The sequence below is a fragment of the Mustela nivalis genome, assembly GCF_964662115.1.
Source record: "Mustela nivalis genome assembly, chromosome: 10".
Lineage (NCBI taxonomy): Eukaryota > Metazoa > Chordata > Mammalia > Carnivora > Mustelidae > Mustela > Mustela nivalis.
Window position 1 is genome coordinate 109,656,952 of NC_139029.1, and position 26,660 is coordinate 109,683,611.

General features: G+C 43.6%; 1 long non-coding RNA gene across 2 annotated transcripts; it reads left to right on the forward strand.

Moving 5' to 3' along the window:
* The first annotated feature begins 59 nt into the window (after positions 1–59).
* On the forward strand, positions 60–25,774 carry LOC309842040. 2 transcript variants are annotated; one of them, XR_014299458.1, is made up of 3 exons: positions 60–618; positions 5,502–5,684; positions 25,657–25,774. It is a non-coding gene; the product is annotated as an uncharacterized lncRNA (long non-coding RNA). The 2 variants fall into 2 exon arrangements; XR_014299459.1 differs by lacking the exon at positions 25,657–25,774 and adding an exon at positions 8,117–8,266.
* The last annotated feature ends 886 nt before the right edge of the window (positions 25,775–26,660 follow it).

A 26,660-nucleotide genomic window follows, 5' to 3' on the forward strand; every position in this document is an offset into this window, starting at 1 on the left:
TTACCCTTCTCTGGTTGGCCCGTTTCCTTCGAGGGGCGGGGCCGTTCGCCGCAGGGAATTGGACAGGGGGTCGCGGGCCGGGAGGGGGCCGGGTCACGTGGGCCGGCGGGCGGTGGAGCGCAGCGGGCGCGGTGGCAAGGAGTAATGGTAGGCCATTTTGGGGGCGCAGTGGTTGGCAGTGTGTGACCACCCCTGCCCGGCCCCAGGAGCCGCTTGCCAGAGCATCTTCTTGCCCCTGCTGGAAAGCAGCCCTCTGCCTCCGCGACTCTCAGCGGGAATCTCTGTCTAGAACGCTTTCTCCGCTTCACCCATCTCGGCATAAATCAGATAGCTCTGATGTCCTTTCGCAGAGGGTATCTCCCTGGTTCTCAAACGCCAGAGCTCCGCGACTTCGGCTCGTGTCACTTCTCCCCAGCCTGAGCCGTAGCCCCTATCTTCTGGGCTCCACAAATCATTGTCCAGCCTGATACCTTTTTCTCTGTAGTATTTTATCATTTTCCAAATTACCTCATCAATTTTTTAAAATCATATTCATCGTTTGTCTCTCGTCCAATGTCAAGCTCCACCGGGTAAAGGATCTCTTGTTTTGTTCGCTGCTATCCCAAACCCCTACTACAGGTACCGGCACACGTTAGGCGCTTAATTCGTTGAAGAATGGGAATTGGGTAAATGACTATGTAAGTTTACATTGAAGGGGGATGTACCTTTACAATGAATAAGAATGACCCTAGCTCTATAAACAAAAGGGGACTCAACCCCAGATTGTGAATCCACTTTAGCCTTTCAAGAGATGGAGGAATTTTTTTTTTTTAAGGTTTTGTTTATTTATTTGACGGAGATCACAAGCGGCCAGAGAGAGGCAGGCAGAGAGGAGGAAGCAGGCTCCCTGCTGAGCAGAGAGACCCTTGTGGGGCTTGATTCCAGGACCCTGAGATCATGACTTAACCCACTGAGCCACCCAGGCGCCCCGAGGTGGTGGAATTGATCCCAGGCCCTAGAAGAGTAAAGAGTCAGGACTGCTCAGAGAACCACAGGCCCCAGCTAAACGCTAGCTGTGATTAAACAGCGTTAAAGTTGGCTTCTAGATTTTAACCGTTGAGATACGTAAAAAGGAGATAAGTTTATGTTGCTGGACTCTGAATATTGTTCTCAACAAATATTTACCGTGTATCTATTTAGTGTTGAAGAGGAATCTTAAATGCAGCTGACAGTCGGGTGCACTCACTGGCGCTCATTTCCTTACCCTCCCCTCCCCGCCCTTCAATCCTTCCGAAGCTAGGTGTTGGGTTCTGGAGGGTAAAGTCCACCTACCAGTTCCTTAACTAGGAACCAAAGTCTCTGCGTTCCAAGGGAAGCACTATACCCGGATTAGAGTGATCAAACCGGCCAGTGCCTAGGGGAGGGAACAGCAGAATGGTGTGGGGGTGGGGATCCGAAGAGGAAGTATCCCTCCAGGATGTGTCATCTCCAGACCAGTGGGAAAATTTAAAAAAAAAAAATTTTTTTTTTGAAATGGGAGAATGATAATTGACCCCGCTATTGGAAAAGTGGAAACACCTAAAGTCTCATGGATAACACCTTAATAATTAGGGAACTTAGTATGTTTGTAGTAAATATGAAGTTAGGATGGTAAAGAAGACTCCACACGGGGAACACTCTGGAGACAGATTATAAGAAAAACCAGGAGGCCTCAGAGTTACCATCAGTGTCATCTATTTCTCAAGGAAGCACTCAGTCTCTGAAGGACACCATCATCAGGCAAAGGTAGTAAAGGTGACACCAAAAAAGTCTTTTTACAGAGTTTGTGGTCCCTTCTCCTTAAGAAATGTTACAATTTGGAAAAATTGGCCAGTTTACAAGTATGGCAAAGGTAGGAAAGCAGAGCAAATACAATATTCAAAAAGAAGGAATAGGGGTGCCTGGGTGGCTCAGTGGGTTGAAGCCTTCCGCTCAGGTCATGATCCCAGGCTCTCTGCTGGCCGGGGAGCCTGCTTCCCTCCCTCTCTCTCTCTGCCTGCCTCTCTGCCTGCTTGTAATCTCTGTCTGTCAAATAAATAAATAACATCTTTAAAAAAAAATAGAAAAAGAAGGAATAAATTACATTGATATATATTTAAGTGGGTAATTATACTTTTTGTGAAATGGTATAAAAGAGTAAGTTCTAAGTAAATTGGTTTAGTTTTCACTAAGTGAATTTGGTACCAAATTCCTGTCCTACAGTTCTTTCCTCTGTTCTTTCCTGAGTTTTCCAGGCCATCACCACTACCAGTAACAACTCTACTGAAATTATTGTCTTAAAGATCACCTGTTGGGGTCCCTGGGTGGCTCAGTCCGTTAAGCAACTGCCTTAGACTCAGGTCATGATCCCAGGGTCCTGGAATTGAGTCCCCCATTGGGCTCCCTTCTTGGAGGGGAGCCTGCTTCTCCCTCTTCTTCTGCCTGCCGCTCTGCCTGCTCATTCTCTCTCTCTCTCTCTCTCTGTCAGATAAATAAGTAAAATCTTAAAAAAAAAAAAAAACTACTTAGAATTAAAAAAAAAAATCACCTGTTATTCTGTGGCCAGTTCCTGAGGAGCTGCAGGGAAGACTGCATAGGACGAGTAACTTAAAGGTAAGTAACTGGGGACGCCTGGGTGGCTCAGTTGGTTAAGCAGCTGCCTTCGGCTCAGGTCATGATCCCAGCGTCCTCGAGTCCCACATCGGGCTCCTTGCTTAGCAGGGAGCCTGCTTCTCCCTCTGCCTCTGCCTGCCACTCTGTCTGCCTGTGCTTGCTCTCGCTTCTCTCTCTATGACAAATAAATAAAATAAAAAATCTTAAAAAAAAAAAAAAAAAAAGGTAAGTAACTGGAGGAAGGTGACACCATTGGCTGAGACTGAAAGGACAGGAGACAGAAGGGATTTGGGGAGGACCCAAAAGAGGAATAACATAATAAATTAACTTTGGAATTTGCCCTGTTGGAGAAGTAAGGGAGACATAAACACACACACACACACACACACACACACACCACACACACAAAGTAGGAAGTGAAGCTTAGAAGAGACTTAGGGCTAGAAACAGATCTAAGAATCATCCTCAGAAATATGCAAATTTGCAAAGAGGACCAAAGAACAAACCTTGAGAAATATGGGACAGAAGGGAGAAACACAAAAGTCAGATGGAGGATTTGGAGAGGTAGGCGACAAAGTCCATGGAAGAGAGGTGTTGAAGTAGGAGAAGAAATGGAAATTTGACATTTTGAATTTTTGCTGATCTTCCAGGTGTAAGTTTCAGCAGAGGTCAGACCCTCAGCTCAGACTGCAACAACAGAAGTATATATCAAGAAAAGAGAAGGAAAAGGGTAACCTGATTTAAAGAAAACCAGAGTAAAAGGGGAAGTTTTATGTTTGTTTTATTTTGTTTTTAGGGATGAGAGACTTGGTTATATTTTGAGAATAAGCCAAAAGGGTGAGCAAGATTCAAGAAATAAAGGAGAGGGGCACCTGGGTGGCTCAGTGGGTTAAAGCATGATCCCAGGGATCCCAGGGTTCTGGGATGAGCCCTGCATCAGCTCTCTGCTCAACAGGGAGCCTGCTTCCCCCTCTATCTCTGTCTGCCTCTCTGCCTACTTGTGATCTCTGTCTGTCAAATAAATAAATAAAATCTTGGGGGAAAAAAAGAAAGAAAGAAAGAAGAAAGCAAAGGAGAGAGAGAATGTGAGCAGGCAGTCAAAGCCTGGACATAGAGGAAAAGATGAAGTCTGTACTCTGGAACTTAAATTGGAAGACCAGGTAAGGAGTGGGGCATAAAGTGGAGTCAGACCACTTTAGTTCACCACATTGCACAACCTGCCAAAAAGAAGGGTGATTCTGAGGCCTAGAGACTTTGTAAACCAGTTTTGGAACTATTCAAATTACCCAGAAACCTATGGAAGAATACAGTAAGTGCCAAATAAATGGTTCAAATGAAATGCTACCAGGAAAGCCTCCCTTTCAACTAGAAGATAGTGGTATCTAATCTGAGTGTTGAGAAAACAGGTAAGTGAAGGAAGAGGAGGAATGAGGACCAGAATTGTGCAAAGGTCCTGGGGCAGGAAAGCATAGTGTTTGTTGTAGGAGTTGGAGGGAGCCCCTACAGGCTAATCAAAGAGACCTGGACAGAGTGGGAAGTAAGACAGGAGAGGCAGATTCTGGGATAGATTGTACAAGCCTTGAATATCAGAATAAGAAATGTGGGCTTTATTTGTAATGGAGAACTATCAAAGGGTTTGAGGGAGAAGAAGGCAGTACTTAAGAGGGTTAAGCTAGCTCAAAATGATAAATGCAGGGGCAAAGCTTAGTTGAGGTGGCATGCCCCACACTGGAGTTGTGGCAAGGGAGAAAGAAAGGGACTACTCACCCTAATGTCCCTTAGCACACTGCTCATCATTTCTTTCTGGGGCTTTGTTTGCAAGTATTTTGCCCTTCAAGAGCAATGACAACTTGCAATTTACTAACTCTTGGAGCTTTTCTTGGTTGAGTAAAATTTCTGTTATGGGAATTGTTAGGGAAGACAATAAGAAAGAGTCACTTTACATACTCACTTGATACACTCTTACAGTACTTGGGTTCGGGATCTCTAAGAGTTCCCCAAAGATATTTCATTTTTCTGATCCATGTGTTCCAGTCTTTCCACAGAGATTTTATAAGTGGACATCATTGAGGCAGAGCACTGAATCAGGAGTCAGAGATCTGTATTCTCACTTTTCTTCTGGGAAATCCATACTATTAGTCAAGTCTCCTAAATCTCTGGGACTCAGTTTCCTCTGAAAAACTAAGAAAATGATCCCCGATTTCATAATTACATTGTTTCCTTAGAGCTTCTTTAGGGAAGAAGAGTCATGTTCTATCTTCCAGCCCCTCTCTTATCATGGGCTGGGAACATGAATATGTGTAACCTTATCTGATATGTAACAGAGTAACTGTTTTGGACAAAGAATTCCAAGCAACCTTTCAGTCTAATCAAAGTCACTCCCTAACAAGGCAGAGCCTCATCTCTAAACTCCTCCTGTCATCCTATACTCCCTCACCCATTTGTGCTCCTAGCTGCCCCACCTCTAACACTCTGAGCAACCAAATTCCAGTATGTTTAAAGTTTCCAGTACATATACAAAATAAGAGTATAATTTAAAAGAAAAAAAAAAGAGCAAGAGGCTACATATTTCCAATTCCAAGGGAAATTAAAAGGAACAGATTTCTTCTGCATAATTTTTCTTTCTGAGTTGTTAAGATGCTGTTTGGAGGAGAGAGCCAGCTTGCCTCCACACACCCAAACAACAGCTGATTCCACCCTCCCATCTTGCTTTACTTTCCTCATCAGTGAAGAGGCAGAAGCTTGGCAGTTTAAACCTGTATACACATTTCCAAAGCCCCAGGTTCTCTCCCAGTCAGTTATGGCAAGAAGTTTCGGCGGGGTCCCACCAATTGCTGGATTTGCTTAGATTCTTTATGTGAATTTTTTAAAAATATGTATCTCAAATACAGAGAAAGGGAAGATGACATGTGGACAGAGCACTGAAATCAGAGACAAAATACCTGGTGTGGCAGCCCCGGAGACTGTATGGCTCAGATTTTCCTGTGACAAAGAATCTGCCATTCATCTACCAGCACCCAGTTAGCTGTCGGCCTCCAGCAACATCACTTCTGGGATCTGTTACAGTGTCAGAGGTAAGGGCCCCCTCTCCCCAGGCAGCCCTTAGCCTAGGTTCAGGCATGGTATGCGGATCAGGACTTGGCCATTTCTGTCCACTATTGGATTCCTCTGTCAGACACTCTGCTCTGGAGCTTTCATTCAGTTGACTAGAGCTTGGAAGGACCTGCATCATGGCTTGCCCAATTTTGCTTCCTACATCCTTCCTTTCAGGGGTGTCAGATCTGTATTCTATCTAAAAGCTCTCCGTACCCTTTCCTGCTTCCTTCCCCTTTTTCATTCACAGGCATTAATACCCACAGAGCCTCTTGCACTCCTAATTTTGCCTCAGCATGTGCTTCCCAGGCCACCTGAATGGACTCAAGTTGGTTCCAGGAGTGGTCTGATAAAGCAGGCAATTAGATAGGGTTTGAGAACTGTAGTACTCACTGCCTGGCTGACAATAAGAACCTCTCCCAAATAGTATGTGGGCTACAGATAGTCTGAGACAAGATGGTGGCCCAGTTGCTTTCACTAATGACAAAGTGGGAGAATGTTCCTGTGGTGTAACAATTCAGGCATACAGGGTAGGCAGAGGGATAGTAGTGAATACAGAGACAATGGAATTGGCTGGCTGTTATTAAGTTGCATTGAGCCCTATCAAGAGATAATGAAAAGCTGAGAGCAGTTACCAAACATTGAAAATTAACTACGAAGGGCAGATAGCCTCTTTGATGGGTTACAAAGAGGACCTTATCTGTAGCAGGTGGAGAGCAAAAGAAGCTAAAGACCAAACTTGGGATTTAATAGAGTTCCAGGAGGCAGATCGGTAATCAAAATCAGGACCCGGGTTAGGAAAACCCAGGACTCTGGTACTCAGAATGGAGGTATCTAAGTGGTGCCCCATCCCCCAAAATTTTGGCTCTCACACTTCTCTGAACCTTCAGAGCCTTAAGAAGGGACCCTCACCTCCTTATTAAGATCAAGTACTCCCTCCACGTGAAAAGACACTACGGAAGCCTCCCCACTGCCAGAATCTGCCTGTACCTCCTCTCCTGACTGCCAACACCTTATTTAAGGTTAAGTTACAGTATAGTACAGCAAGAACATGCTGGTCCTAATGAGATAAGAAAGGGACTATTGCCCCAAGCACTGCCATTTGCTGTGTAAGAACTAACCAGCAGGTACTGGTAAGATCTGAAGAGTATCTGTGACCAAGGGACTGAAATACAAGACTGGATAAGGAACAGTTTACTCATTGGGGCCTACTCTCTTGGGGTAAAATTTAACTTCCTGGTAAGGACCTGCCCCAGTGGCTCCTAGAAACATGGAGGAACCCTTGCTGCATGAAGTTCATCTGCCTGGATCGCCATGGCAATTGGGAGAAGAAAGGATTACATGGCTCGGTGAAGTGGGCACATGCTAGAGTCTAGAGGAACCAATTTACCAAGGCCATTAGGAATGTGCTGGTGAGGGCAGTACCAGCATTGCTATGAAGCTCAGCGTGGCTTTCTTCTGCAAGCCAGGGCCAATAAGAGGAGATGCTGTCACAGCTTGGCTCTTTTATAGCAACAGAAATAAAGGAGTCCCAAAGCAACGAGGCCAAGTGGCAGCACTTAAACTTAACTGCCAGAGCCTGGGGGTTACAATTATCCTAATGACTGGCAAGGTCAGAGTGACAGCCCGGGGAGTTTGACACAGAGGTGTAGAGATGGTTAATAGAATGCGGCATCCCTAGAGGGAAAGCCCAGGCATTACTGAACATACGTCGTTGAAAGAAAGCAAAAATAAATAAGCAGGAACCTAAGGTTGGAAGTCCCAATAAAAAAAAAAAAATCCTGATTCCTTATCTAGTTCCCAAACTTGAGCCCGTTTTCAGACCTAATGTGCATTGGTTAAAGAGGTAGCAGGGTCTCCAAGACTAGCAATACCATGGTAAGTATATACTACAATAATTCCCTAGTCTTTCCACAAAAGGACTTATGACTGTTTTCCTGGGTGACTGTAAACAGAGGAGAGGAGAAGAGGTAAAGCATTTTGAGGACTGTTGGATGCAGGACCTGAGTTGACATTGTTATCTGGAGACCCGAAGCATATCTTATCCTCCCACTCCCGTTGAATGGAGCTTATGAGAGCCAGGTAGTAAATAGAATCCTGAGTTTACAATGGAGTCAGCCCATCTAGTCAGAAACAATCTGGACTGTTGGGCCATCCTACAGACCATCCCTTTGATCTGTTGATGACATATGCTGATCAGTCAGGAGAAGCAAGAGCAGCTTGCGTACTATAAGCTTCCATAAGCTTCTGTGGAGACACACATGCCCCAGAGTGTGAAAGATAATCCCCATGAAGATTCCAGGGCCTACTGCATCAAAACCACAGTGAAGTTTTTAGGAGTCTAGTGTTTAAGAACATGCCAGGACATCCCGTCCAAAATCAAAGAAAAATTGCTGCATCTTGCATCTCCTAGGACAAAGAAGGAATCACAGCACTTGACAGGCCTCTTCACACTGTGAAGGCAACACATGCCACTCAAGAAACACTGCTCTGGCCCATGTACCCGGTAACACAGAAGACAGCCCCTTCTGGAGCAGGAATGAAGTAGCCCTACTGTCTTGCTCAGTTCATGCTGCTGTAACAAAATGCCATCAACTGGGTGACTTATAAACAATAAGCACTTATTTCTGACACTTCTAGAAACTGGGAAGTCCAGGATCATGGTGCCAGCAAGTTCCATGTTTGGTAAGGGCTTCCCTGACATAGGTGGCTGTCTTGTCTTTTCTCCCTCTCCCTCTCTCTCTCTCTCTCTCTGTCAAATGGATGAATACAATCTTTAAAAATAAATAACTAAAATAAGGATTTTATTTATTTATTTGACAGAGAAAGCACAAGCAGGAGGAGCATCAGGCAGAGGCAGAGGGAGAAGCAGGCCGATGCAGGGCTTGATCCCAGGACCCTGGGATCATGACCCAAGCCGAAGGCAGTGGCTTAACCAACTGAGCCACCCAGGAGCCCAAAGGCTGTCTTTTCATTGTGTTCTCATATGGTAGAAGGAAGAGGGGATTTTACTTGGTTGTTGTCTTATAAGGACTTTAACTGCAGTCATGAAGGCTCTGTCTCTTGACCTAAATACCCCGCCCCTAAAACCATTACATCAGGTATTATGATTTCAGCATAGGATTTTGGAGGGACGGAAACATTCAGACCAAAGCACCCACTTACCATCTCACTCTCAGTGACCTACTGGAGGTCTTTCTGCTTCCTGTTCCTTCTACTCTGGGCTTTGGAGGATTAGAACTTCTGGTCCACAAAGAGGCTAGCTCTATCCACAGGGATCACATTAAACTACATACTATGGCTGCCCTTTGGGCATATAAGGAGCTGGGCTCCTTATATGTGTACAGGGAGTAGCAGGCAGGATACCAAACTACTGTGGTGCCAGGGGTAATGGATCCTGATCAGTTAAGAGCTAGCAATGCCCTTCCCCAAAGCTGGGGCAGGATGGAGGTCCTAGTAACTCACCAGCATCCCAGTAAAAAAGTGTGTAGTGACCTATCTAGGCACCTCATGGTCCTTCCTTGTGTAGTTGTAACCACAAATGAAAAGGTGCAGCAACCCCAACCTGCAAAGGGACCTCATACTACTCAGGAATCAGGGTTTGGGGCACTGAGAACAGGAGAGAGAATGGCTGAGAGCGAGGGAGATTTGCAGTGGGGAGGAAGGAAACAATGAGGACCCGTTGCAGCCCTGAGACTAATGGCAGCACCAGGGACAGTAGTTTATTCCATTAACCTGCCTCTGAGTTCCTCCTCAGGAAGAGAGGCCCACGGAAAACAAAAATGTTGTTGTTGCCACAGGACGCAAGAAGGAGGCTGTAGCAACCATGGAGGGCCCCAGTTGGATTCCCTTCAAGAAAGTGCCTTCTACCTGTCTCTTTCTCTCTTTCTCTCAAAATAAATGAAATCTTAAAAAAAAAAAATAAAATAAAAAATCTTTAAAAAAAAAAAAAAAAAGGGCGCCTGGGTGGCTCAGTGGGTTAAGCCGCTGCCTTCGGCTCAGGTCATGATCTCGGGGTCCTGGGATCGAGTCCCGCATCGGGCTCTCTGCTCAGCAGGGAGCCTGCTTCCCTCTCTCTCTGCCTGCCTCTCTGACTACTTGTGATTTCTCTCTGTCGAATAAATAAATAAAAAATCTTTAAAAAAAAAATAAAATAAAAAAGTTCGGGGGAGCCGGCCATGCCCTGGTTCAATCAATTGAACTGATTAACTCTTGATTGGGGCTCAAGTCCTAATCTCAGGATCTTGGGTTCGAGCCCCGCTCATGCTCAGCATGGACTCTGCTCAAAGATTCTCTGTCCCTCTACCTCTACCCCTACCCACATACACACTCCCTTTCTCTCTCTCAAAATAAATCTTAAAGAAAAAGGAGAGGGGAGCCTGGGTCAGTCAAGCATCTACGTTTAGCTCAGGTCATGATCCCAGGATCCTGGGATCGAGAACCCCCAGAGGAAGTCTGCTTCTCCCTCTGCTGGTCCCCCTGCTTGTGTTCTCCCTCTCTCTCTCTCTCTCTTTCTCAATCTCTCTCTCTCTCTCCCCTGTCAAATAATAGACTCTTAAAAAAAAAAAGTACCTTCTGTTCAGCTGCCAGAAGTACAGTCATTCCCCCTCCTCCCCTTCCAGCTGCAGCACCTCCAGGATTCACTATTATGTTCCAGTTGAAAGCATGCTCTTCCCTGGCAACCCCAGCCAGTAACTGAGCATGACTGGGTACTAGGACCTGGTCATTTCTGCTCAGCGTAGAACTCCTATACTAGCGGGTTTTCCCCCAGGGCTCTCTCCTGGGTGGTCCAAGACTCTATCAGATGTGCATGGTGCTGAAGGCTCTCCTTTGCTCTGTCCTGCATCCTCCCTCTTTCACAGGTGTTAGCTTAATCAACTTATATTCCTAACTTTGTCTCAGCATCTCTTTTCCCAAAGGACCCAAACTGACACACTCAGGCAATAAAATAATGTTAAACAGAAAAATGAAAAACTACATGTTTTCATCCCCTACCCCAGAGATTTTAGTCTCTAGACTTTCTGAATTTTCAGGTCGAGATAAAGAATCAACCTGCTCTTTAGGATTAAGAACAGCACCCAGCACTGATGCATGCATGTTGTTTGGCATAAAAGCCCTATGATGGCAATGCAATAGCAGAGACCAATTGGGAGTAATTTTTTGTAAAGATTTTATTTATTTATTTATTTATTTACTTACTTATTTATTTATTCGAGAGACAGAGCACATGCAGAGTGAGGGGCAAAGGGAGAAGCAGACCCCCCAATGATTCTAGGATCCTGACCGGAGCCTAAGTCAACTGCTTACCTAACTGAGCCACCCAGGTGCCCCCAACTGGGAGTAAATTAAATCCTTAGCCACTTAAATTTGATTCCTGTGGCCATAATTTCCAAAACATTTTCAGAAAAGTTTAAAGTGGATGGGCCTCAGCAAGAGTTCCATTCATCACAGAGTCCTGGGGTCAGGGAAACCAGGTCTTGATCCATCCATTCAGTGAATTGTACTCACATCTCTCAAGTTCTGTAGTGCCTCAGTAGGCCTATGAAATGAGACCCTGGGACCACAGAAGGGCAGAGCAACTAGCTTCCCTAGGGAAGAAAACATCTTTCTAGGTTGTAAAAGGGAGGTTTTTTTTGTTGTTGTTGTTGTTGTTGTTTTTTGTTTTTTTCTGTGACAAAATACTCTTATGCATTTTTTTTCTTTTTTTATTTATTTTTTAATTTATTTTCAGCATAACAGTATTCATTATTTTTTCACCACACCCAGTGCTCCATGCAATCCGTGCCCTCTATAATACCCACCACCTGGTACCCCGACCTCCCACCCGCCCACCACTTCAAACCCCTCAGATTGTTTTTCAAAGTCCATAGTCTCTCATGGTTCACCTCCCCTTCCAATTTCCCCCAACTCCCTTCTCCTCTCTAACTCCCCATGTCCTCCATGCTATTTGTTATGCTCCACAAATAAGTGAAACCATATGATAATTGACTCTCTCTGCTTGATTTATTTCACTCAGCATAATCTCTTCCAGTCTAAAAGGGAGGTTTTTATGTATATTGGTGGGGAGCATGGTCTCAAGGAGTTAGCCAGCTAAATAAGGAATTACAAAAAGAACACAACACTCTCACCCCAGCTAACAGAAGACTCTCTTCTTCAGTTGTTTGTCTCCCCACCCCACACTTCAGAAAATGGTTAGTTCATCCTGGTGTGTGCCTGGGATTCCTGCAATGACACTCTTTGTAGCTTGTCTCCCTGGTTGTCCTTTTTTCCTCCAAAATAATATTTCAAAATGATTTTATCTTTGACTGCAAAGATAAGTTAGATAAATTGATATACACAAGTAAACATGCACAAATTAAATACCCTAACTCTGTGATTATAAAAATATTTTATATGAGATTCCTATTTTCCTTTTTCTAAACAGCTTTATTGGGGTATAATTGACATACAGTAAACTGCATAAATGTAAATGTACAATTTGATCCCTCTGAGATATATAGAGATATGTATCTATATCTATCTCCATATCTACATCCATGAAATCCTCACTGTAGTCAAGACATATCCATCCACCAGAAATTGGAGGTAGATGTGCAGGTGGGGTGAATATGTTCTCCCTGGGTTTTAATCTCTTGTTATCAGCTCACAAATTTGTACTTCAGGTAATGAGACTAGATGAATCATTCATAAAAAAGTTTTTCTACAAAAGTGGGGAGAAAGAAAAACAAATTCCCATCCACTTGGCAAGTGACCAGTGGTTCATTAACCTAAATCATGTCACTTCACTGTCAGTTCCCTTTCTTCATTGTGCACGGGACACAGCTAAAATGCAAAAGTCTGGGAAGGGAGCTCAGATGGTGTCCGAGGCCAGCTCTTCGCTGCCCTGGATGGAAGCAGGGGGAGATTTTTGCCCTCAGTTCCCTGACAAGCCTCAGTCCATCTCCACTGGGTACCATGTCCTTCAGCCCAGGGCTTCAGGCATGAGTTCCGTATCTACTCCCAGCTCCTTTATCTTCCCTATGGCCTAAGAGGAAGAGACACATTTAGCCTTCATTCTAAAATCAGTCTCTCTTCCTGGTATCTAGGTTTAATCATTCCTATTCTTCTCAGTTCTTTAGCAATGTTGACTGAAGACCTACCAGGTACCAGGCACTCTTCTAGGCTCCTGGAATATGGTAGAAGTCAACACAGAAATCCTTGCCTTTGTGAACTTACATTCTGGTGAAGCAGGGAAACTACAAGAACCTAAATAGAACCTAACTTGCAGCAATTTTCCTTTCCCCTCTATCATCTTCACTAACTCACTCTCAGAGTTACTTTCCTTCTGACCTCAGAGATGTATAGGAGAACCATATCACCTTCCTTTTGCAATTTGTAGCTGCTCCCCTATCTTGTTCCTTTCCATTCACCATTGCCTGTGTCAGTTTATACTCAGTGGTTCTGAGTCCCCTTATCCCTCTACAGTTGAGCTCAGAGACTAAAGACCTCTTTTCAGTTGCTCCTTCTACTGGATGTCTCTTATTCAGCTGCTTCCTAGTCTTCCACACTTTTTTCTCCATGGGTGCCAGCCCCTCCCATGTCTCCATCATGGGCCCTCCCTCCAGTCCCCTAACTGTAGACAAGGCTCTATCTCCTTTGCCCTCAGCTCTTCTCCCTCATTCCCATGCTTTCTACTGCCACCTTCAAAAGCGGGTAACTCACATCTCTATTTTAAACGCTGACCTCTCGTCAGTGTACCAAATCTGTATTTCTAGCTTTCTCTAGGCCTTCTGTGCTTGCACATTTTACCTTTACTTCTGACACATACAAACCAGAGGCATTAACTTCCCCAGTTCACCAACTCTTCTCGACCTCCCTGTCTCTGCTACCCATAGTCCTCAGTCTTTCCAGGATCTGAAGGAGAGACTCCTTTCTTAGAATGGTACCAGAAACTAGCTACCAAGAAACCAGCCAGCTATCCTGACAAGGGGGTAAATAAAAACACACACAAACAAATAAAGCAAGCTTATGGGAATATGTGGGGGCGAGCCCAACCTCTGGCAAAGAAGGCTAGAAAGCAGCATTTTACTTAAAAGGAAGACTTACCTTCCATATGTTGAATTCAGAGGGCAAGTGAGGAATGCACAGGCACTGAAGTGAATGTACAGGGAGCTGGGAATGCCTGACAGCCTTGGGATAAAGGGACTGGAAGCAGAAGGGAGAGTAGAGATAGGGATCTAGAGTCAGCTATTCGCTGATTCTGAATGGTGAGCATGGCTGTTTCCAAGAGGGTTGTGCTCCCATTAGCCATGAACTGATGTGGGATGACAATTATAAAAAGCAGGAAACAACTGTCATGGCCAACAGGAGCCTAAATAGACATTATGAGTAAATACTAAGTGGTATCCTGGATGGGGTCTTGGAACTGAAACAGAATATGAGACTAAACACTAAGGAAATCTGCATGAAATTTAAAGTTGAAATTTAGTTAATAACAAGTAGTATTAATGACTCATTTAAAAAAAAATTTTTATGTTTCTGTTTTTTAAGACAAAGACCTAAAGAACCATTCCAAATCAAAGGAATCTTTTTTTTTTTTTTAAGATTTTATGTATTTATTTGACAGAGACAGATAGCACAAGCAGGGGAGTGGCAGAGGGAGAAGTAGGGTCTCCACTGAGGAGGGAGTCGGATGGGGGACTCAATCCCAGGTCCCTGGGATCATGACCTGAGCCAAAGGTAGACATTTAACTGACTGAGCCACCCAGGTGCCCCTTGGCTCATTAATTGTGATAAATATACCGTACTAATATAATATTTAATAACAGGGAAAACTGGGTGTAGGGTAGATGAGAACACTTATTCTTATGGTACTTACTATTTTTGCAAACTTTTCTATAAATCTGAAATAATTCTTAAGTTGTTTATTTAAAAATTAAAAGCAGGGCGCCTGGCTGGCTTAGTCAGTAGAGCATGGGGCTCTTGATCTCAGGGTTATAAGTTCAAGTCCCATGCTGGGTGTAGAAACTACTTAAAAATAAAATCTTTTTAAAAAAATGTTTTTAAAAAGGGAAAGAAGTCACACAGATAAAGACGAATATCATGATTTCACCTTTATGTGGAATCTGAAAAACAAAACAAATGGAGGTGTCTGGCTGGCTCAGTCAGTGGAGCATGCGACTCATGATCCCCGGGTTGTACAGATTCTTAAAAATAAAATCTTAGGGGGGCCTGGGTGGCTCAGTTATTTTTTTTTTTTAAAGATTTTATTCATTTGACAGACAGAGATCACAAGTAAGCAGAGAGGCAGGCAGATAGAGAGGAGGAAACAGGCTCCCCGCCGAGCAGAGAGCCCGATGCGGGGCTGTGGGTGGCTCAGTTATTAAAGCATCTACCTTCGGCTTGGGTCATGATCCCAGAGTCCTGGGATCAAGCCCTGCTTTGGGTTCTGCTACGCAGGAAGTCTGCTTCTCCTTCTCCCACTCCCCCTGCTTGTGTTCCCTCTCTCGCTGTGTCTCTCTCTGTCAAATAAGTAAATAAAATCTTTTTAAAAATAAACAAATATATAAAATCTTAAATAAAAAACCAAATGAACAAACAAAACAGAAACAGACTCATAAATACAGAGAAAAACTGGTGGTTGCCAGGAGAAATAGGTGAAGGAGATTAAGAAATACCCTCCCCCCAAAATGCTGCAAATAAAAATCAAAAGACTCATAAGTCAGGGATGGTATATTTGTAACTCATATAATAAGGAAAGAGCTAATTAATTTATATAAAGAAAGACTAATGGCAAACAACTTTAGTATTAGAACAAAGGATAGCAATAGGCAATTCACAAAAGAGAAAAAAATGACTAATATGTAAACATGTTCAACTTCACACATGATAACATAAATACAAATTAAAAGAACTGCAATGATCAGATTGGCAACCGTTTTAAAGTTTGGAAATTCACAGAATTAGCAAACAGTAAGAAAATAGACATTCGAAATTCTTTTTTTTTTTTTTAGATTTTATTTATTTATTTACTTGACAGATAGAGATCACAAGTAGGCAGAGAGGCAGGCAGAGAGAGAGAGACAGAGGAGGAAGCAGGCTCCCTGCTGAGCAGAGAACCTGATGTGGGACTCAATCCCAGGACCCTGGGATCATGATCTGATCTGAAGGCAGAGGCTCTAACCCACTGAGCCACCCAGGCAACCCAAAAAATATTCTTGCTAGGAGTGAAAACTAGTACAAACTTTTTAGAGAGCAACAAGGCAATCATGATCACTATCTGAAATACAAATATCCTTTAGCTTAGCAGCAATGCTACTGTGAGTATGGTGTCTGAATGTAATGTCATGGTCTGCTGAAGTGTATGTGTTTATATATAGACATACTGAATGCAGCTCTGTGTGACTGCACAGGTCATAGGGCTGTGAAGCTGGGCTTCCCTCTAAACACAGTTCATTCTCATTACTTGTGAGTTCTATATTTGTCAGTTTGCCAAATCGCTAAAAGTTACTTGTAGCCCCCCCAATCAATACTCATAACGCTTTCTTAGTCATCCACAGACATGTACAGAGCAGTAAACAATTTGAGTCACAGGACAGATTCATTCCCAGCTGAGGTCCAACAAAGGAACGCTCAGCCTTCTTTCTTTTGGCTCTGATCCCACAAACAAGTGTTCTACTCATGGTCTATGTAGTGTCATGTTTTTCACATTTTTTTGGTGGTGTTGGTGATTTCACCATTTAAAATGGCTGCCAACTGTTGTGCTGAAGGGCTGTCTAGTGTGTCCAAGCTCAAGAAGACTTCAATGTGCCTTTTAGAGAAAATATGCATTAGATAAGCTTCCTTCAGGCATGAGTCATGGTGCTCTTCTTGGTCATGAGCTCAATGTTAATGAATAAACAATACATGTTAAATAAGGTATATTTAAACAGAAACACACAAAACCAAAGTTGTGTTTGATCAGTTGAAAATGTTATGATCAGAGACTTGCAAGAATCTAACCCTGTGTTTCCCCAAGAACAATTGTTCTGCTGGAGACAACTTTATAGAACAGAACTAGCAGGAAAACCAGAGTCAACCATTTATACACAGGTACATGCTTAAAACTTATTTACCTTGGTAAAGCCAGACTAGGGGTGGCAAAGACAAGGGAGACTTTTATTTTTCATTTTATACCATTATGTCCTATTCAATTTTTTAAACTCTAAGCATATCTTACATCTTTACTTCCTGAAAAGAAATTTAAAACCAATCGTCTCACAAATTCCCCTCATCTTATGTTCTAGTCAACATTAAATCAGGTCCTCACTACCTCAAGTCAGAATTATAACTACCTCCTAACTGTTCTTCCCCCTTCTGATCTTTTCTCCAGTCTTTACCGAAAACCAATGTCAAATGAATCTTCCCAAAACACCACTTTCATCATGCCTTTCCCTCTGAAAAATGCCAACAATTCTCTGTTGCCTCCTAGAGTCTTTCAGAGTCTTACGCAATCAGGTGTCAACCGTAGCTCGCTCTGTCCCCAATTACAACTCTGCTGTCCTGCCATCTCTTCTCATTCTCCACCACCTGCCCCCATACCATGCCAGTTTCTACCACCACGCCTTCATCTGGATCTGGCCATATGTCTGTCTTCCCAAATCTGCCCATTCTGAAGTTTCACTTCCTTATTGAAACCCTTCTTTGTTTCTTTTTCCCTGTAAATTTTCCCGTTTCTGTTTTTGTTCTTGTTTTGTATGGTTTTTAAGTAGGCTCCATGCCCACCGTGAAGCCCAAAGGGGCTTGAATTCGCAATACAGAGATCGAGACCTGAGCTGAGATCAAGAATTGGATGCTTAACCAACTGAGCCACCCAGGCACCTGCCCCCCCTTTACTGAATTCTTATGGAACTAAGCCACACAATGAGTGTTGTTAAATGTTATCTAGAAATCTAATTACACATGTTTATTTATTTTAAAAGCACTGAAGCGCTTATTATATGCCTGACACTATTCTAATTACTTTACAAATATTATCTCATTTAATCTTCATGTTGATCTTATGAGGTGGGTAGCATTATCACTCTTACTTAAAGTGTAGAAACTGAAGCACAGAGAAGTTAAGTTAGTTACCCAAGGTCACACAGTAAGTATCAGAACCAGCATTCACACCCAGACTGCTAGAGTCATGCTCTTAGCCATACACAATTCTGCCTGCTGATAGCTGCAACGGATATATTATATGACAAAATCCTTCAGGGAGGGGACTACATCTTCCATTCTTCTCTTGAGAGACCTTCACCATACTTAAGAAAGTCTTATCAGGGGCTCCTGGGTGGTTGGGCATCTGCCTTCAGCTCAGGTCATGATTCCAGGGTCCTGGGATCAAGCCCTACGTTGGGAGGGGGGTCTCTGCTCAGCAGGAAGCCTGCTTCTCCCTCTCTCTCTGCCTGCCGCTCCCTTTGCTTGTGCTCTCTCCCTCTCTCTGTCAAATAAATAAAATAATTTTTAAAAAATTAAAAAAGAAAGTCTTATAAACCTCCCAAAGTTTTCTGGACCTCATTTTTATGGGAGGTTGACACACTAGGTCTGGGGATGGACTTGGGACTCAGGAATTAGCTAAGTATAGTTCCCTTGAACTTGCTAACTGCTTTCCTTCTCTTTGAATACACTATTTTTCTTCCACAGATTGGCTAAGCTAAGCTCTCTGCTGACTTTAGTCCTCCCCTCTGGCTTCCGCCTCACTCTTTGCCAAAGCTCAGAGTGAGTCTTGTGGCCACAAGAGGGTGAGATGGATGGTGGCTCCTTTGGGAAGTCTCAGTGAGTCACACAACAGCAAAAGGCATGATTTCATTAATCTGGCCATGAGATGAGTCCTCACAGATAGGAAGGGACTGGAATGTGAGTGACCCTATGGGATTTTAATGATTAAAATCTAACCCAGGGGGGCGCCTGGCTGGCTCAGTGGGTTAAGCTGCGGCCTTCTGCTCAGGTCATGATCTCAGGGTCCTGGGATCGAGCCCCGCATTGGGCTCTCTGCTCGGCGGGGAGCCTGCTTCCCCCTCTCTCTCTGCCTGTCTCTCTGCCTACTTGTGATCTCTCTCTGTCAAATAAATAAATAAAAATCTTTAAAAAAAAATCTTAGAGGCATCTGGGTAGCTCAGTCAGTTAAGCGTTTGTCTTTGGCTCGGGTCATAATCCCAGGGTCCTGGGATGGAGCCCCATGTCTGGGGGGTGTCCCTGCTCAGCAGGGAGCCTGCTTCTCCCTCTCCCTCTGCCACTCCCCCTGCTTGTACTCACTTGCCCCCTCACTTATTCTTTGTCAAATAAATATATAAATAAAATCTTTTTAAAAATATATAAAAATCCTCAGAAAGAAAGATTTGGGGGCACTTGGGTGGCTCAGTTGGTTAAGAGGCTACCTTTGGGGGCACCTGGGTGGCTCATTGGGTTAAAGCCTCTGCCTTCGGCTCAGGTCATGATCTCAGGGTCCTGGGATCGAGCCCCGCATCGGGCTCTCTGCTCAGCAGGGAGCCTGCTTCCCCCCCACCCTGCCTGCCTCTCTGCCTACTTGTGATCTCTGTCAAATAAATAAATAAAATCTTTTAAAAAAAAAATCTTTAAAAAAAAAGAATCTACCTTTGGCCCAGGTCATGATCCCAGAGTCTTGGGATCAAGCCCACATTGGGTTCTCTCCTCAACAGGTGCCTGCTTCTCTCTCTCTCCCTCCACCTGCCACTCCCCCTGCTTCTTCTTTCTCTCTCTGTGTCAAATAAATAAATAATCTCAAAAAAAAAAAAAAAAAAAAGGAAGGAAGGAAGATTTGTATTGGAGCCACTTTCCTTATTTGGATCTATCTGTTATAGCAATTATCCTAATACAACATGCTTCCATTCTTTCATGAGAGTAATTCTGTTCAGAAAGATATTATCAGTACATCTTTGTAGTGAGAAGGTAAGAACAACATGCTAAGATGGAATGTGGTACACAGGGTCTGTATGTTCATGGAGCAATGGTCAAAATGTTTCGGGTTGCAGAGGTAATACCTTAATACAAAATATGGGTGGGTTTTTTTTTTTTTAAGGATTTTTAAATTTTAAGTACAATCTGTCCCCAAACGTGGGGCTCGAACTCACAACCGCAAGATTGATTCACATGCTCCAGCAATGGAGCCAGCCAGGTGCCCCAGTCTGGGGTTTTTTTAATTTGCGAGTAGTTGGCACATAATGAATATGAAAGTACTCCTGGGGGCGCCTGGGTGGCTCAGTAGGTTAAAGCCTCTGGCCTTCAGCTTGGGTCATGATCCCAGGGTCCTGGGATAGAGCCCCAAATAGGGCTCTCTACTCAGCAGGGAGCCTGCTCCCTGCCCCCACCCCCCCTGCCTCTCTGCCTACTCGTGATTTCTGTCTGTCAAATAAATAAATAAAATCTTTTAAAAAAATGATATAGTAGAAAGATAGATGGTATAGTAAAAAGATAGATTCAAATATTAAAATGAAAAAAATTCAAATGGTATAGTGGAAAGATACCCAACAAATGTTTGCTGATTCTGACTCTGAATGCCCAAGTCTTTCAGGGGGTTCTTGATTGTACAGAAACACATCTTTTCTAGGACGAGATCCTCCCTCATTTGTTTTGTGTTGGTGACTACTATGACTTGGCAGCAGGAAGTCCTTCTTGAATTATAAATTCCTTTCTTCCTTACGTAATTACAGGATTTCTTCTTGCTCTCACTGGAGGTAGAAAGATTGTTGGCACCTGGCAGAGCTGTCTCTATTGGAGACATAAATCCACTTTCCCAGAAGTAAAAGGGAGGCAGCCTGTATACTTGGGTAGGCTGTTCCTTCAAACAAGAGAAATGGTGCTCCACAGAAAGTGTGCAAGGCTAAGGAAACTATAAGCTCTCAGCACCCTGGTATATTTAAGTAGGGATTTCATTTATTTATTGACCTCTCCAGACACTGAATAATTAATTTGCCTCACTGCCCTACTGCCAGGAGGCAGCAGCAATCTACCTAAAAGAGGTAACCTTTGTGGGCAAGCGCCTGGGTTCTTCCGACTTGTTTCAAATCACTAGATGATCCTGTGTAAGTAGCTACACTACTTTGCCCCTCTACAAAATGTGAAAGGGGATCGTTTTCCTCCCAGAAGGAGAAGGTGATACGTATTTTTCTATAGAAGTCTCATATCGGGGCACCTGGGTGGCTCTGTCAGTTAAGCGTTTGCCTTTGGTTCAGGTCATGATCCCAGGGTCCTCGGATGGAGCCCCGCATCAGGCTCCCTGCTCTGCAGAGAGCCTACTTCTCCCTCTCCGTCTGCTTGCCGCTCTGCCTATTTGTGCTCTCTCTCTCTCTCTCTCTCTGTTAAATAAATAAATTAAAATATTAAAAAGAAGAAGGAGAAGAAGAAGGAGGAGAAGTAGTCTCATATCTACAAGAAGAGTTAACTGAAGACCATGTTGAGGGAAAAAAAAAAAAGCACCCAGGGCACATGGATGGCTCAGTCAGTTAAGCATCTGCCTTCACCACCCACCATGATCTCAGGGTCCTGGGATAGAGCCCTGCATCAAGCTCCCCAGGAAAGCCTGCTTCTCCTTCTCCCTCTGCCACTCCCCCTGCTTGTGAGCTCTGTCTCTGTCACATAAATAAATAAACTATATTTTCAAAAAAGAAAGAAAGAAAAAAGCACTTGAATTTAATCCTGACAGAGGGTCAAGCTCTCCTGGTTTTTAAGTGAAGAACTTGAACATAGAAGTAAATAACTATAGCACAAAATTTTAACCCCATTAAAATTCTCTTCAAAGCCACTTAAATTCTACTGAAGCAGGAAGAAGACAGGCGCCTGGCTGACTCAATCCAAAAAAGCAGGGGACTGTTGATCTCAGGGTGGTGAACTGAAGTCCCATATTGGGCATCAAGCCTGAGGGAAGGAAGGAAGGAGAAAATAAAGAAAGGAGAGAAGAAAATGGAAAGTAAGAAAGAAAAAGAAATTCAGATGATAGAAACCGTTGGGTGATAAAAGGAGGAGGAGGGGCTGGGCCTGGGAGGCAGACAGAAAAAGGAACGAGAGAGGGAAGAAGCAGAAACAGTGAAAGGGAGTGGTAGTGAACTCATTGAGCAGAACCTGTGTGCTGGGTGCCCTTAAGTCCATCATTTCACATTTGTTCACTGTGCATTTATGTATTTAAGGTTTTAAGCAGGAGGGTGACACGATCCAATGCATATGTTTAAAAGGTCACTCTAGGGACGCCTGGGTGGATCAGTTGGTTAAGCAGCTGCCTTCGGCTCAGGTCATGATCCCAGCGTCCTGGGATCGAGTCCCACATCGGGCTCCTTGCTCAGCAGGGAGCCTGCTTCTCCCTCTGCCGCTGCCTGCCATTCTGTCTGCCTGTGCTTGCTCTCGCTTGCTCTCTCTGACAAATAAATAAAATCTTAAAAAAAAAAAAAAAAAAAAGGTCACTCTAGCTGCAGAAAGGCACATGGGTGGATACAGTTAGACAATTTTGGGGTCTATTGTGCAAGTCTGAGAAAGAGAGATGCTGGCCTGGCTTAAGAGTGGCTATGAGAAGGATGCCAAGAAGCATAGAGAATTGTGGAATCTGGGAGCAGACTGAAAGGACTAAGCCCTTTGTATATATTCATTGTTCTTTATGCTTGTCTCATCATAGCTTCTGTTACATTTCGCAGAAATTACCTGTTTACTCATCTGTATTTCCCTTTAGACCTAGGCTGCCCCATATGGTAACCACTGGTCACGTGTGGCTTTAAGTAGCTGAACTGTGGTAAGCAAAATGTGAAATGTGTTGAAAGTGTAAAATAACAAGTTAGAAAAGCTGGATTCCAAAGAACGTAAAATATTTCATTAATAATTTCTAAATAGGTCACAGAGTGTGAATTCTCAAGGTTGGGTGTAGAGATTACTAAAAATAAATAAATAAACTTTTTTTGGGGGGGTGGAGGGGGAGAGAGAGAAGGAGAAAGAGAATCCCAAGCAGGTTCCAGGCACAGCAGGGGTCTCCATCTTATGACCCTGAGATCATGACCTGAGCCCAATCAAGAGTCAAGGCTTGGGGGGGCGCCTGGGTGGCTCAGTGGGTTAAAGCCTCTGCCTTTGGCTCGGGTCATGATCTCAGGCTCCTGGGATCGAGCCCCACATCAGGATCTCTGCTCAGCAGGGAGTCTGCTTCTCCCTCTGCCTCTCCTCAGGGCTTGTACTCTCTCTTTTGCTCACTCACTCTCCCTCTCTCACATAAATAAAATCTTTTAAAAATTAATAATAAGTATTAGTATTATTTCTATAATAATAAGTATTTATATTATTTCTATAGTGGTCACATACCACAATAATATTTTAAATATATTCAGAAAAATAAAATATAATATTAATTATACGAAACCAGTATTTTAAATTTCTTAATATGGCCACTAGAAAAGTTTAAATTATATAGATGGTTCAAATTATAAAAACTGAGGCATCTCCAAGATCAACCACTTAGTAAATATGTGTAGAAGGAATATGTTCTATTCAACCACAGCTTACTTGATTTCTGACTACAGGTATATATTAATGTTGAAGCCTTGCAGCTTCAGTGTTGGCTGACACTTTTGACAATGTTGACTTCACTGTTGCCTGAAAAAGAATGTACTTTCTATACCAGCTAGGTCCAAACACTGGTCAAAAATTTTAGAATACTTCTGCAGTTCACCTCCTCATCTGGAACATTCCAGGGATATTTGTCTCCTTACATAGTTGACTTTCAGTTCAGTCAGTCACTCTGGAAACTGAGTGACACAAATCTGGCTGGGTAACTGAGGGCCAGCTTCAGGTGTGCATTCCAAAAGCAATGACTAAAACATGAAATATAATACCTACTCATCAAAATCTGTGAAGCTCTTCTGAAGTGGTGACTTCGTTTTCACCAAATAGTCTAGCACCTTGCTAAAGTCTATACTTCTCTTGAGCTCAGGTGCTTGAGCGGAAAAAAATGAGCATGGGACCCAGCTGACTCCATTGTCACGGCCAGATGGAGTTGAACACTTGCATTCTTTTTTTTTTTTTTTTTAAGATTTTATTTTTTTATTTGAGAGAGAGACAGGGAGAGAGAGCATGAGTGAGAAGAAGGGCAGAGAGAGAAGCAGACTCCCCGTGGAGCTGGGAGCCCAATGCGGGACTCGATCCCAGGACTCCGAGATCATGACCTGAGCTGAAGGCAGTTGTCCAACCAACTGAGCCACCCAGGCGTCCCAAACACTTGCATTCTTTGAATAATCAGTACGGCCCTTATTTAATTCCTCTGCAGCTTCACATGAACTGTGCTCAGCTGTCACATCACATCAATAGGAAAGAACAATTTTTACAAGCCAGTAGGGGTCTGGCATCTTTTATCTCTCAGAACCTTTCTAATTAATTCACTGAAGTCTTTAATCTACGGAAACAGCTCAGTAAATCTCTTCAACAAGTTTCCACCACTTAGCAGTCTGACAGCATTAAAGTAACTAGATCTCCATGTTCCGTTTTCACCTTTTCCAAATATACTGAAAACTGAATATGGCTAAGGGCAGAAACATAAAGATTCCCTCAACTCCTTCATTGAATCATGTGACCTGCAGAGCTCCTAGCTCTTACTCTCTTAACAAGTGAGGTAATAATGGAAACCAGGGCCCACTAATCGCTTTTGACATGAATAACTTGAATAATGCTTAGAAACCCCCCATCTGTGTCAAGTGAGCTTAGCTTTCCCATATTTAAACAAACTTCTTAAGTTCCATCCTGACAAGAGGTTAGGCCCACTAGTTGATTAGGTACACTTTTCCCCCCCTAAAAATTTGAAGTGGTCCACATTCCAAGGTCAAGAGAACCCACTTCAGGTAAAAGGGCTCCAGGATGGAAACCTTCATACTAAACTTCAGTGATGAAATGACGTCATTGTGCTAGAGGGCTCCCATCCTAGTATTTCCCTGTGTATAGTATGGGACATGGCATATTCACTCATTCAACAATACTTATGGATTACCGCATGCAAAGCACTTTGGAGGATATCCAGATAAACAATACTAACAGCTGTCATTTAATGAGTCCCTATTATATCCTAGACCCTTTAAAATGCACAATGCTACATGGAGATTAACTCCATTTCACTGAAGAATAACATAGAGCCCCTACATTTTAGGAGTTTACATTTCACAGATATTTCTGATATATAGCAAGGTAAAGATCATATGTAAATGAAATCCTAAATGCTATTTTTTATAAGATTTTATTTATTTATTTGAGATAGACTGGGAACATGAGTGGGGGGAGGGGCATAGGGAGAGGGAGAATCTGAGCAAGGAGCCTGACTTAGGCTCCATCCCAGGACCCTGAGATCATGACCTGAGCCACCCAGCTGCCCCTCTAAACACTACTTCTAATGAAATTAACAGGTATATCAGATTGTTTAATTTGTAGTACCCAGCAGCATACTGAACTAAGTACTCCCCAAATATTTGTTGACAATGCTAACCAGGAGAGAGAGGGAAAGAATGAGACAGGCTATTTTCTATCTACACTAAGAATAACATGGCAAAAGATAGGTAAAATTCATGTAGCAATAAAGCAAAATTCCCTAAATCTGAATAAGAAACTACGTAAGTTACCTACCATAGAGATTTTTTTTAAAGAATCTTTTAATTAACCAGGGCTGACCTAGGTATAATCTTACCCACTCAAAAGAGACATGTTATTAGAAAGAAGTAAAACAAAAACTAAGTCTTCACCTATGGAAATGTTCATTACTTACCAGGGTGTGATGTTTTGGGAAGCCGACCTCCATTTGGCAAAATTACCATTACACCAAAACATCATTTTAAGTGTCAGGCGAGGGCAGAAGACAGAGCCTTGGAAAGCCTGACCCTGGGGGCCTTTCCAAATGTAACTTACATCTAAAATAATTTGAGAGAGGAAAAAGGAAGCAGAAGAAACTCTATTTTTAAAATCACATTTTAATTTTTTCTCCAGGTCACCTTATTTTCTGCACTCTTAGTATGGCTCCCTTAATGCAGTCTGAGGCCAAGAGATGACGACGACAAAAAGAAATTATCAATAAGAAAAGGCGGCTCTAGGCGACCAGGGAGTAAACCCCCACCCCCCCCCACCACACCCCCCCCCACCACACACCACCCCCCATCCCCCCCCCCCACGGGGGCCGGAGTTGGGGGCGGCGGGGCAACCTCGGCCCCATCCTCAACTCCCCGACCGCCAGCGCCCCCTCCCGGGCGGCGGGCGCTCAACAGAGGCACGCAGGCCGACGCGGCCCTTCCCGGGACTTCAAATTTTCTTTTCCCCTCCCCGCCGGTCCGCCCCTGCCGCCTGGCACCGCCACCCGCGCCGCCACCCGCTCCGCCCCCCGCTCCCCCTAGCCCCGGCCGGTCCCGGCTCCGCGTCTCCTGCCAGCGGAGCCCATCCAACCGCCCGCACGTCCAACGCCTACTTTCCCCCTGAAAAGTTTTTAGACGGTGGGGACTATTTTCTTCTAAGGTAACCTTCCACCAAACTGGAGGGAAAAGTTAACCCGAGGCCAGAGAAGGGCTGGGGCTCCGGAGGGACCCGCGGGAGCCTGGCTTTGGGAAGGGGGTTTCTCTCGCATGGAAATGAATAGCTGGGCTCCCAAACTAGAGTTGTGTGTTGGTGTAGTTGTAAACGGTGCTAAATATTTAAGATAGAGATTTTTTAAAAAAAACTAATAATTAATAAAATAGATTCCACTAGACACGTGGTTCTTGCCTTCAGACTTTGCAGTTCTTTGTATTGGTTCTCATGTAATCTGTCCTATAGGGGAAACAAGATCCCCTAGGAGTGACTTAAGTCGTAGAGACAAAAGTCAAACCTTGAAACTGCCCTTAGGGGCAGTTTGCTGAATTCTGGAGAGTAAACAACCTACAGAAATATTTAATGATTGGGAAAACCCACTAGACCTGTATTTTTTTTTTTTAAGAATTTTGCTTATTTATTTGACAACAGAA